The sequence below is a fragment of the Ranitomeya imitator genome, chromosome 6 (genome assembly GCF_032444005.1).
Source record: "Ranitomeya imitator isolate aRanImi1 chromosome 6, aRanImi1.pri, whole genome shotgun sequence".
In the NCBI taxonomy this organism is placed as follows: Eukaryota; Metazoa; Chordata; class Amphibia; order Anura; family Dendrobatidae; genus Ranitomeya; species Ranitomeya imitator.
In genome coordinates this window covers 4,986,189-5,000,267 of record NC_091287.1, presented here as the reverse complement: position 1 = coordinate 5,000,267, position 14,079 = coordinate 4,986,189, and the positions used below count along the sequence as shown (strand labels likewise).

Sequence of the window (14,079 nt, the reverse complement as noted above, 5' to 3'; positions counted from 1 at the left end):
TACCACAGCCCGTCCTCTACACTGTACCACAACCCGTCCTCTACACTGTACCACAGCCCGTCCTCTACACTGTACCACAGCCCGTCCTCTACACTGTACCACAGCCCGTCAGTTACACTGTGCCACAGCCCGTCCTCTACACTGTACCACAGCCCGTCCTCTACACTGTACCACAGCCCGTCCTCTACACTATACCACAGCCCGTCCTCTACACTGTACCACAGCCCGTCCTCTACACTGTACCACAGCCCGTCCTCTACACTGTACCACAGCCCGTCCTCTACACTGTACCACAGCCTGTCCTCTACACTGTACCACAGCCCGTCCTCTACACTGTACCACAGCCCGTCGGTTACACTGTACCACAGCCCGTCCTCTACACTGTACCACAGCCCGTCCTCTACACTGTACCACAGCCCGTCCTCTACACTGTACCACAGCCCGTCCTCTACACTGTACCACAGCCCGTCCTCTACACTGTACCACAGCCCGTCGGTTACACTGTACCACAGCCCGTCCTCTACACTGTACCACAGCCCGTCCTCTACACTGTACCACAGCCCGTCCTCTACACTGTGCCACAGCCCGTCCTCTACACTGTACCACAGCCCGTCCTCTACACTGTACCACAGCCCGTCCTCTACACTGTACCACAGCCCGTCCTCTACACTGTACCACAGCCCGTCCTCTACACTGTACCACAGCCCGTCCTCTACACTGTACCACAGCCCGTCCTCTACACTGTACCACAGCCCGTCCTCTACACTGTACCACAGCCCGTCCTCTACACTGTACCACAGCCCGTCCTCTACACTGTACCACAGCCCGTCCTCTACACTGTACCACAGCCCGTCCTCTACACTGTACCACAGCCCGTCCTCTACACTGTACCACAGCCCGTCAGTTACACTGTACCACAGCCCGTCCTCTACACTGTACCACAGCCCGTCCTCTACACTGTACCACAGCCCGTCCTCTACACTGTACCACAGCCCGTCCTCTACACTGTACCACAGCCCGTCCTCTACACTGTACCACAGCCCGTCGGTTACACTGTGCCACAGCCCGTCCTCTACACTGTACCACAGCCCGTCCTCTACACTGTACCACAGCCCGTCCTCTACACTGTACCACAGCCCGTCCTCTACACTGTACCACAGCCCGTCCTCTACACTGTACCACAGCCCGTCCTCTACACTGTACCACAGCCCGTCCTCTACACTGTACCACAGCCCGTCCTCTACACTGTACCACAGCCCGTCCTCTACACTGTACCACAGCCCGTCAGTTACACTGTACCACAGCCCGTCCTCTACACTGTACCACAGCCCGTCCTCTACACTGTACCACAGCCCGTCCTCTACACTGTACCACAGCCCGTCCTCTACACTGTACCACAGCCCGTCCTCTACACTGTACCACAGCCCGTCGGTTACACTGTGCCACAGCCCGTCCTCTACACTGTACCACAGCCCGTCCTCTACACTGTACCACAGCCCGTCCTCTACACTGTACCACAGCCCGTCCTCTACACTGTACCACAGCCCGTCCTCTACACTGTACCACAGCCCGTCCTCTACACTGTACCACAGCCCGTCCTCTACACTGTACCACAGCCCGTCCTCTACACTGTACCACAGCCCGTCCTCTACACTGTACCACAGCCCGTCCTCTACACTGTACCACAGCCCGTCCTCTACACTGTACCACAGCCCGTCCTCTACACTGTACCACAGCCCGTCCTCTACACTGTACCACAACCCGTCCTCTACACTGTACCACAACCCGTCCTCTACACTGTACCACAGCCCGTCCTCTACACTGTACCACAGCCCGTCCTCTACACTGTACCACAGCCCGTCCTCTACACTGTACCACAGCCCGTCCTCTACACTGTACCACAGCCCGTCCTCTACACTGTACCACAGCCCGTCCTCTACACTGTACCACAGCCCGTCCTCTACACTGTACCACAGCCCGTCCTCTACACTATACCACAGCCCGTCCTCTACACTATACCACAGCCCGTCGGTTACACTGTACCACAGCCCGTCCTCTACACTATACCACAGCCCGTCCTCTACACTGTACCACAGCCCGTCCTCTACACTGTACCACAGCCCGTCCTCTACACTGTACCACAGCCCGTCCTCTACACTGTACCACAGCCCGTCCTCTACACTGTACCACAGCCCGTCCTCTACACTGTACCACAGCCCGTCCTCTACACTGTACCACAGCCCGTCCTCTACACTGTACCACAACCCGTCCTCTACACTGTACCACAGCCCGTCCTCTACACTGTACCACAGCCCGTCCTCTACACTGTACCACAGCCCGTCAGTTACACTGTGCCACAGCCCGTCCTCTACACTGTACCACAGCCCGTCCTCTACACTGTACCACAGCCCGTCCTCTACACTATACCACAGCCCGTCCTCTACACTGTACCACAGCCCGTCCTCTACACTGTACCACAGCCCGTCCTCTACACTGTACCACAGCCCGTCCTCTACACTGTACCACAGCCTGTCCTCTACACTGTACCACAGCCCGTCCTCTACACTGTACCACAGCCCGTCGGTTACACTGTACCACAGCCCGTCCTCTACACTGTACCACAGCCCGTCCTCTACACTGTACCACAGCCCGTCCTCTACACTGTACCACAGCCCGTCCTCTACACTGTACCACAGCCCGTCCTCTACACTGTACCACAGCCCGTCGGTTACACTGTACCACAGCCCGTCCTCTACACTGTACCACAGCCCGTCCTCTACACTGTACCACAGCCCGTCCTCTACACTGTACCACAGCCCGTCCTCTACACTGTACCACAGCCCGTCCTCTACACTGTACCACAGCCCGTCCTCTACACTGTACCACAGCCCGTCCTCTACACTGTGCCACAGCCCGTCCTCTACACTGTACCACAGCCCGTCCTCTACACTGTACCACAGCCCGTCCTCTACACTGTACCACAGCCCGTCCTCTACACTGTACCACAGCCCGTCCTCTACACTGTACCACAGCCCGTCCTCTACACTGTACCACAGCCCGTCCTCTACACTGTACCACAGCCCGTCCTCTACACTGTACCACAGCCCGTCCTCTACACTGTACCACAGCCCGTCCTCTACACTGTACCACAGCCCGTCCTCTACACTGTACCACAGCCCGTCCTCTACACTGTACCACAGCCCGTCCTCTACACTGTACCACAGCCCGTCAGTTACACTGTACCACAGCCCGTCCTCTACACTGTACCACAGCCCGTCCTCTACACTGTACCACAGCCCGTCCTCTACACTGTACCACAGCCCGTCCTCTACACTGTACCACAGCCCGTCCTCTACACTGTACCACAGCCCGTCCTCTACACTGTACCACAGCCCGTCGGCGTTTTCTTTTCTTACTGCAATGTGCACATTTTAGATTCAGATATAAGACGGCAAAATCAAGAAGGAAACAAGGAGGAAGGAAATGTCCGACATAAAGCAGCGCGTTCCCCCCGGACGTCTCCTGTGCCCCCGATACTGAAGGCCGCGCTCAGCAGCTTCACCAGGTCCTCACCTGCCAGATCTCCTCCTCAGGAGGCCAATGGTGGCATCTCCGGCCTCAACACCTCACTCACTATTCTGCTGGTACATCGTCTTATCCTCCAGGTCTTTTATTAAATAAAATGAAATACTTTACATGACAATAACTGTGATACATTACAAATAAAACACAACAGAACAGAACATAAGAACAAAGCTCCAATCAGACGACAACAAACGACAAAAGCCACAAAGTAATAAACCGGAAATGGAACAAAAATGGAGAAAGTTCATGACCTACAAATCAGGGACGAGAAAGAAAATTCCAATAACATAAAAAAAAACAACTAAAACACAACAAACAAAATACACATAACTTACATGAATACCTGTAAAAAATTATAAATAATAAATAGTATAAAATCATGTAAGACCCCCGGCCCAGCTTCATTCATACTACTATATACAACCCCAACTACATTCACACCGTCCTATATACAATATTATATACAATATATACACTATAAACACATTATACTAAACCAAACACTATACAACACCGCAAACACAACAAAACCCTGCTGGTCCCACTGCCGAACCTTACAGCCCCCCTTACACCACCACATTCACCCTACAACAAACCTAAACACATCACAGTGTACAACATTAACATTTGTTGTTATTTTTTTAAATATATATACACACACCTACTCTAACTATCCCGCCACCCCTGATCCAGCTCTGGCCACAAAGTTCAGGAATCATCCGAGCTAGGATCAGGCCCCAAAGTTTTTCCCCAGGCGGGGCCTGGGCCAGGCCAGATCAGTCTCTTATCACCGCCGTTGAACCCCCCAATCCCCCCACCCAACCTAACTAAGACCCTCTATTATACACACTATATACAATACACTATATACAATATATACATAAACCAACATCACAGAACACAACCTACATTCTCACCACCCGAGGCTCAAGTTCGATGCCTGCAAACCTTCTATTCAGGGAACAGAAATACAAAACAAAAATCTAGGGGGTAAAGACATCAGCCCACCACCAGGATATAGGAGCGCTAACGGACTAAGGCACCCTGAAGGAGAAACCCCTCCAGAGATGGGCCGCCCTCCGGGCACCCAGCCCCCGCACTCCAGAGAACGCACCTTCACCAGGGCACCTAGGATGCTGCTACAAACTTCATCTACATGGAGGATTTTACTCTGCGTCGAAACTAAAACTCGTGCGTTCCACGTGAAGTACCTGACCACTGCGCTGAGTAAGAATAAAGGGGCTCGGTCCCGTCTTATCCTCCACTCACCTCCAGAGCTGCACTCACTATTCTGCTGTTACATCGTGTCTTATCCTCCAGTCACCTCCAGAGCTGCACTCACTATTCTGCTGTTACATCGTGTCTTATCCTCCAGTCACCTCCGGAGCTGCAGTCACTGATTCTCTACACTACAGCTCACTCTGCTGCGTCCGTGGCTGTAAAGAGCTCACGCTGCTGCGGCGCATTACTGAAGATGCAGGTCACATACCGTGCACAGAATGGTAAACTTGACACTTTGAATACAGGACCTTGCAGAAGATTTGCAGCTTTGTATGTGACTGGAGTATCCGTGCTGTATCTATGGCCATATTAGTGAAGGCTGACTTCCATGTCCACAGACCCTCTCAGGTTGTTCTGTTGCACTTGATGGTTGTTAGGTGAAGCAGTTTTTGAGTTTCTCCACCTGGCAGTTGCCGACAGGAAGACCCCTCCCGGCTATGTTGTTACCCACCACAAGGTCACCATTGTTCCTCTGACAATGGGATGGACCTGTCTATATGTATCAGCTGCCAGTTTTTTTGTATCCAGCACGTGTCATAGGATGGACCGAAAGGGTCTCCACGAGGTGACATGTTAACGTGTTACGTAACCATGCTCAAAGTTTATATTTTCAGCATTCTGTGAAAAGAGAAAGATAGAGAAAAACCATCAACAGCGGCTGCTGCTTGTCAGAAAGGTGGGAATATGCCAAAATACAGAGGGGAGAGAAAGACGTGACCCATATAATAGATGGACCGAGAGTAGTTAAAATCCCTATTATAGACTGGCCATAGGTGTAAATGAAACCCCATATAATGGACTGACCATGGGGGTAAATGAAACCCCATATAATGAACTGGTCATATTCGTAAATGAGACCCCATATAATGGACTGGCCATGGGGGTAAATGAAACCCCATATAATGAACTGGTCATATTCGTAAATGAGACCCCATATAATGGACTGGCCATAGGTGTAAATGAAACCCCATATAATGAACTGGCCATATTGGTACATGAGACCCCATATAATGGAGTTGCCATGGGGGTAAATGAAACCCCATATAATGAACTGGCCATATTCATAACGGAGACCCCATATAATGGAGTTGCCATGTGAAAAATTAAACCACATATAATTGACTGGTCATAGAGGTAAATAAGACCCCATATAATGGACTTGCTATGGGGGTAAATAAGACCCCATATAATTTACTGTTCATAGGTGTAAATGAAACCCCATATAATGAACTGGCCATATTGGTACATGAGTCCCCATATAATGGACTGTTCAAGGGAATAAATGAGACCCCATATAATGGACTGGCCATAGGGGTAGGAGTCCCCATATAATGGACTCCCATGGGGTAAATGTGACCCCCATATAATGAACTGGCCATAGGAGTATATGAGTCCCCAAATAATGGACTGGCCATGCGGTAATTGAGACCCAATACAATCGACTCATCATGGTAAACAGGATGAATTCGACCCTATATAGTGAACAGACACCAGCTGCACAACTGTCCTCACTGCGCGTCACAATCTCTGCTTGCTCTCCGTGAATAGAAACCTTATTGTTTACTATCCCGCCTGAACACCTCTTAGCTGAGGGTTTGTAACATTGCTGTTTGTGCACGATGTGAATACTGGCCAAGGCTAAGATGAGACGAACACTACTGGTATCGCTGTGCTTGGCGGATGTGACCTGAGATCCCACGGTGCACTGGTCTGTAATAAGATCTGTCCAACCTACAGTCTGTGGAAAATCACTAATGTGCCCCCACACCTGGGCTACAGATGGCGCCATAGCCTGGGGTCACAGGAGCCCAAAACCCACAGCCAGGCCCCTCCAACCCAACCAGCCAGGCCCCTCCAACCCAACCAGCCAGGCCTGGAAGGACGGAGGTCGTATGGCACAAGGTATACGAGATGGCAATAGGGCCACAGATGTGGATTGTATGTCGCTGATTGTACAGATGTGGATTGTATGTCGCTGATTGTACAGATGTGGATTGTATGTCGCTGATTGTACAGATATTGCAGTTTATGAACAATCAGGCAAACAAAATGTAAGGACAATTCATTACCACCCTAAACAATTCTATGAGGGCACAGCGCCCCCGCCGGCCCCTTATGATGCTGTTATTACAGCGCCCCCGCCGGCCCCTTATGATGCTGTTATTACAGCGCCCCCGCCGGCCCCTTATGATGCTGTTATTACAGCGCCCCCCTATGATGCTGTTATTACAGCGCCCCCGCCGGCCCCTTATGATGCTGTTATTACAGCGCCTCCGCCGGCCCCTTATGATGCTGTTATTACAGCGCCCCCGCCGGCCCCTTATGATGCTGTTATTACAGCGCCCCCGCCGGCCCCTTATGATGCTGTTATTACAGCGCCCCCGCCGGCCCCTTATGATGCTATTATTACAGCGCCCCCCGCCGGCCCCTTATGATGCTGTTATTACAGCGCCCCCCGCCGGCCCCTTATGATGCTGTTATTACAGCGCCCCCGCCGGCCCCTTATGATGCTGTTATTACAGCGCCTCCGCCGGCCCCTTATGATGCTGTTATTACAGTGCCCCCCGCCGGCCCCTTATGATGCTGTTATTACAGTGCCCCCCGCCGGCCCCTTATGATGCTGTTATTACAGCGCCCCCGCCGGCCCCTTATGATGCTGTTATTACAGCGCCCCCGCCGGCCCCTTATGATGCTGTTATTACAGCGCCTCCGCCGGCCCCTTATGATGCTGTTATTACAGTGCCCCCCGCCGGCCCCTTATGATGCTGTTATTACAGTGCCCCCCGCCGGCCCCTTATGATGCTGTTATTACAGCGCCCCCGCCGGCCCCTTATGATGCTGTTATTACAGTGCCCCCCGCCGGCCCCTTATGATGCTGTTATTACAGCGCCTCCGCCGGCCCCTTATGATGCTGTTATTACAGCGCCCCCCGCCGGCCCCTTATGATGCTGTTATTACAGTGCCCCCCGCCGGCCCCTTATGATGCTGTTATTACAGCGCCCCCGCCGGCCCCTTATGATGCTGTTATTACAGCGCCTCCGCCGGCCCCTTATGATGCTGTTATTACAGCGCCCCCCGCCGGCCCCTTATGATGCTGTTATTACAGCGCCCCCGCCGGCCCCTTATGATGCTGTTATTACAGCGCCCCCGCCGGCCCCTTATGATGCTGTTATTACAGCGCCCCCGCCGGCCCCTTAGGATGCTGTTATTACAGCGCCTCCGCCGGCCCCTTATGATGCTGTTATTACAGCGCCCCCCGCCGGCCCCTTAGGATGCTGTTATTACAGCGCCCCCCGCCGGCCCCTTAGGATGCTGTTATTACAGCGCCCCCGCCGGCCCCTTATGATGCTGTTATTACAGCGCCCCCCGCCGGCCCCTTATGATGCTGTTATTACAGCGCCCCCGCCGGCCCCTTATGATGCTGTTATTACAGCGCCCCCGCCGGCCCCTTATGATGCTGTTATTACAGCGCCCCCCGCCGGCCCCTTATGATGCTGTTATTACAGCGCCCCCGCCGGCCCCTTATGATGCTGTTATTACAGCGCCCCCCGCCGGCCCCTTATGATGCTGTTATTACAGCGCCCCCCGCCGGCCCCTTATGATGCTGTTATTACAGCGCCCCCCGCCGGCCCCTTATGATGCTGTTATTACAGCGCCCCCGCCGGCCCCTTATGATGCTGTTATTACAGCGCCCCCCGCCGGCCCCTTATGATGCTGTTATTACAGCGCCCCCCGCCGGCCCCTTATGATGCTGTTATTACAGCGCCCCCCGCCGGCCCCTTATGATGCTGTTATTACAGCGCCCCCCTATGATGCTGTTATTACAGCGCCCCCCGCCGGCCCCTTATGATGCTGTTATTACAGCGCCCCCCACCGGCCCCTTATGATGCTGTTATTACAGCGCCCCCCGCCGGCCCCTTATGATGCTGTTATTACAGCGCCCCCCGCCGGCCCCTTATGATGCTGTTATTACAGCGCCCCCCGCCGGCCCCTTATGATGCTGTTATTACAGCGCCCCCCGCCGGCCCCTTATAATGCTGTTATTACAGCGCCCCCCGCCGGCCCCTTATGATGCTGTTATTACAGCGCCCCCCGCCGGCCCCTTATGATGCTGTTATTACAGCGCCCCCCGCCGGCCCCTTATGATGCTGTTATTACAGCGCCCCCCGCCGGCCCCTTATGATGCTGTTATTACAGCGCCCCCCGCCGGCCCCTTATGATGCTGTTATTACAGCGCCCCCCGCCGGCCCCTTATGATGCTGTTATTACAGCGCCCCCCGCCGGCCCCTTATGATGCTGTTATTACAGCGCCCCCCGCCGGCCCCTTATGATGCTGTTATTACAGCGCCCCCCGCCGGCCCCTTATGATGCTGTTATTACAGCGCCCCCCGCCGGCCCCTTATGATGCTGTTATTACAGCGCCCCCCGCCGGCCCCTTATGATGCTGTTATTACAGCGCCCCCCGCCGGCCCCTTATGATGCTGTTATTACAGCGCCCCCCGCCGGCCCCTTATGATGCTGTTATTACAGCGCCCCCCGCCGGCCCCTTATGATGCTGTTATTACAGCGCCCCCCGCCGGCCCCTTATGATGCTGTTATTACAGCGCCCCCCGCCGGCCCCTTATGATGCTGTTATTACAGCGCCCCCCGCCGGCCCCTTATGATGCTGTTATTACAGCGCCCCCCGCCGGCCCCTTATGATGCTGTTATTACAGCGCCCCCCGCCGGCCCCTTATGATGCTGTTATTACAGCGCCCCCCGCCGGCCCCTTATGATGCTGTTATTACAGCGCCCCCCGCCGGCCCCTTATGATGCTGTTATTACAGCGCCCCCCGCCGGCCCCTTATGATGCTGTTATTACAGCGCCCCCCGCCGGCCCCTTATGATGCTGTTATTACAGCGCCCCCCGCCGGCCCCTTATGATGCTGTTATTACAGCGCCCCCCGCCGGCCCCTTATGATGCTGTTATTACAGCGCCCCCCGCCGGCCCCTTATGATGCTGTTATTACAGCGCCCCCCGCCGGCCCCTTATGATGCTGTTATTACAGCGCCCCCCGCCGGCCCCTTATGATGCTGTTATTACAGCGCCCCCCGCCGGCCCCTTATGATGCTGTTATTACAGCGCCCCCCGCCGGCCCCTTATGATGCTGTTATTACAGCGCCCCCCGCCGGCCCCTTATGATGCTGTTATTACAGCGCCCCCCGCCGGCCCCTTATGATGCTGTTATTACAGCGCCCCCCGCCGGCCCCTTATGATGCTGTTATTACAGCGCCCCCCGCCGGCCCCTTATGATGCTGTTATTACAGCGCCCCCCGCCGGCCCCTTATGATGCTGTTATTACAGCGCCCCCCGCCGGCCCCTTATGATGCTGTTATTACAGCGCCCCCCGCCGGCCCCTTATGATGCTGTTATTACAGCGCCCCCCGCCGGCCCCTTATGATGCTGTTATTACAGCGCCCCCCGCCGGCCCCTTATGATGCTGTTATTACAGCGCCCCCCGCCGGCCCCTTATGATGCTGTTATTACAGCGCCCCCCGCCGGCCCCTTATGATGCTGTTATTACAGCGCCCCCCGCCGGCCCCTTATGATGCTGTTATTACAGCGCCCCCCGCCGGCCCCTTATGATGCTGTTATTACAGCGCCCCCCGCCGGCCCCTTATGATGCTGTTATTACAGCGCCCCCCGCCGGCCCCTTATGATGCTGTTATTACAGCGCCCCCCGCCGGCCCCTTATGATGCTGTTATTACAGCGCCCCCCGCCGGCCCCTTATGATGCTGTTATTACAGCGCCCCCCGCCGGCCCCTTATGATGCTGTTATTACAGCGCCCCCCGCCGGCCCCTTATGATGCTGTTATTACAGCGCCCCCCGCCGGCCCCTTATGATGCTGTTATTACAGCGCCCCCCGCCGGCCCCTTATGATGCTGTTATTACAGCGCCCCCCGCCGGCCCCTTATGATGCTGTTATTACAGCGCCCCCCGCCGGCCCCTTATGATGCTGTTATTACAGCGCCCCCCGCCGGCCCCTTATGATGCTGTTATTACAGCGCCCCCCGCCGGCCCCTTATGATGCTGTTATTACAGCGCCCCCCGCCGGCCCCTTATGATGCTGTTATTACAGCGCCCCCCGCCGGCCCCTTATGATGCTGTTATTACAGCGCCCCCCGCCGGCCCCTTATGATGCTGTTATTACAGCGCCCCCCGCCGGCCCCTTATGATGCTGTTATTACAGCGCCCCCCGCCGGCCCCTTATGATGCTGTTATTACAGCGCCCCCCGCCGGCCCCTTATGATGCTGTTATTACAGCGCCCCCCGCCGGCCCCTTATGATGCTGTTATTACAGCGCCCCCCGCCGGCCCCTTATGATGCTGTTATTACAGCGCCCCCCGCCGGCCCCTTATGATGCTGTTATTACAGCGCCCCCCGCCGGCCCCTTATGATGCTGTTATTACAGCGCCCCCCGCCGGCCCCTTATGATGCTGTTATTACAGCGCCCCCCGCCGGCCCCTTATGATGCTGTTATTACAGCGCCCCCCGCCGGCCCCTTATGATGCTGTTATTACAGCGCCCCCCGCCGGCCCCTTATGATGCTGTTATTACAGCGCCCCCCGCCGGCCCCTTATGATGCTGTTATTACAGCGCCCCCGCCGGCCCCTTATGATGCTGTTATTACAGCGCCCCCCGCCGGCCCCTCATGATGCTGTTATTACAGCGCCCCCCGCCGGCCCCTCATGATGCTGTTATTACAGCGCCCCCCGCCGGCCCCTCATGATGCTGTTATTACAGCGCCCCCCGCCGGCCCCTCATGATGCTGTTATTACAGCGCCCCCGCCGGCCCCTTATGATGCTGTTATTACAGCGCCCCCCGCCGGCCCCTCATGATGCTGTTATTACAGCGCCCCCGCCGGCCCCTTATGATGCTGTTATTACAGCGCCCCCGCCGGCCCCTTATGATGCTGTTATTACAGCGCCCCCCGCCGGCCCCTTATGATGCTGTTATTACAGCGCCCCCGCCGGCCCCTTATGATGCTGTTATTACAGCGCCCCCGCCGGCCCCTTATGATGCTGTTATTACAGCGCCCCCGCCGGCCCCTTATGATGCTGTTATTACAGCGCCCCCGCCGGCCCCTTATGATGCTGTTATTACAGGGCACAGACATGATACGTACTCAGACCTTGTCCTCCATGGCTCCGGCTGCGCAGCTCCTCACAATGTCCGGACTCTGACCAGCGCAGACTTCAGGAGCGTCCTCTGATCTGTGGGTTTCCTCTGGACGCCCCTCGCAGGGTGAGGGACCGGGAAATCTGAGTCACCGGCCCTGCCCCCGCTGCTGAATCACAGCTTTATACCAAAATCGGCTTCTTGAAAGTAAGACTCATTATCGTCCCTAGAAAAGTGCAGCAATAGTTGGATTAGTGCAGGGGGCGGCGAACCCCAGAGAGAAGACCCCAAAACCAGAGCCCACAGGGGCGAGAATCCGCAGCTTCCTGACAGACTCTGGCCTCAGCACTTCAGGAGCCTTTGTACGGCACGTTCCTTGTTTTAGATATTCATTGACGCTTTTTGTTCCAAATTCTTCAAAGTCTCAGGAGCGGCTCAGTGACAAATCCTCCAGTTATTGGGGCTTCAGTGCACAAAGCCTCAAGTTTGGCAAAATGCTGCAAAAGTTCCAACAAAGTTAACTGGTGAACATAAGATCACAGCAATGGGGGAAGGAAAACCCGACCACAACGGAGAAGAAAAACGAACAGAGTAAAGAACAAATGAAACAAGAGAAAAATCAGGAATCCATCACGTTCTCAGCTTCTTCTCTGAAAACTCACCGTGAGCTCGTCTAAAAGTCAGACGTCTGCACCAAAGATAGGAAGGAAGAAGTGTGCCGCACTACACGTCACAGAAAGGGGAACACCGAGGGAGAGGACGGAAACGGGGGATTCAGGGACCAAACTAAGGACCACGCAGAAAAAGGGCAGATTCAGCTCATCCTTGATATGAAATGTTCAGCAGAGACGCCCAGAGACGCACATGTGGAGACAAGGGAATCCAAGAGATAAAGTCACTGACCTGTCATAATATTCATCTACAATAGACTATAAGACGCAAACAGCGGGTGTACCGGGGGCGCGGGCCGGGCACACAAGGGCATCAATCTATACAGAGACATAACAGGTGGGGAAACGGGAAAAACACCTGCAACCAATGTGTAAGACAATGAATTCAATGTTCAAAACTGGAAATGTCAAGCTAATGTTAATGAAATAAACTAAGAACAGTCAATAATGCAACAAGATTTCTTTTTTAAGATTTAAACCTGATGGAACAGGTGCATTTACTAAACCTCTCCAGAAAGCTTCCTCATCCCGTCATTTCATCTCTGTCCGCCCCGTGGATCTCTGGGGATTTGTTCTATTGCAGAAACTTGGAGGAACGCAGTTTGTCTATTGTGAACGGTAACAAAATGATGTGATAAATTAGAAATATTCCATGTAGTTGGTTGTGAAATGTCATCAATGTTCTCTTATTCTATTTTTTAATTTGCTAATAGTGTGACCAACATATTGGGAGTTTACATGCTGAGTGCTCAATAACACAGACCACATGGTCAGAATTACAATCCACAAAATGTTTAATTTTGGGCACTCTGATGGTCTGAGAGCGGCCCGATTCTTCCTCGAGACGGCCAACTGGGATGGCCATTTTTCAGATTTTATTCCGGATTTGTTGGGAGTTCATTCTCACGCATAATTGTTTTGTTTTTAAGGATCATTTTTTTTGCAGACACAAGGGACCGCGATGGGCGCGGCCTGTGCCCCGTCGTATGCAAACCTGTTTCTCGCTTTTTGGGAGAGACGGGTTTTCCAGGGTGACGGGGCAAGGGCCACCGACCCAGTGATAGGCTGGCTTCGTTACACTGATGATGTGTTGATGATTTGGGAAGGTGACAAGACCAGCCTGTCCAGCTTTATGTAACAGCTAAACAACAACTCTTTTAATTTGAAATTTACTTTTAAATGGCATAGGAAACATTGATTTTTTTGGATATACGTTTGTTTGTCGGGGAGGATGGAAGAATAGAGACACGTCTGTAAATTCACTCCTACATGCCACCTCGGCACACAACTACTCAGTTATTAAGGCCATCCCAATTGGCCAATATCTCAGGAATAGGAGGGTCTGCTCTACAGAAACCCGATTTGAGAGACAATCCATGA

At 54.3% G+C, this 14,079-nt stretch overlaps 1 protein-coding gene across 2 annotated transcripts in view; it reads right to left on the bottom strand.

The window, feature by feature from the left end:
• Positions 1–14,079, bottom strand: part of GJC2 (gap junction protein gamma 2) — a 139,817-nt gene that overhangs the window by 42,904 nt on the left and 82,834 nt on the right. Inside the window, exon 1 of one of the 2 annotated variants that reach the window (XM_069729094.1) lies at positions 12,036–12,698. The exons of the other annotated variant lie outside the window; for it this stretch is intronic. The gene's annotated coding sequence lies outside the window, so the exon portion shown is untranslated. Of the gene's footprint in view, positions 1–12,035; positions 12,699–14,079 lie in introns of those variants that run through there. 2 annotated transcript variants of the gene reach the window in all.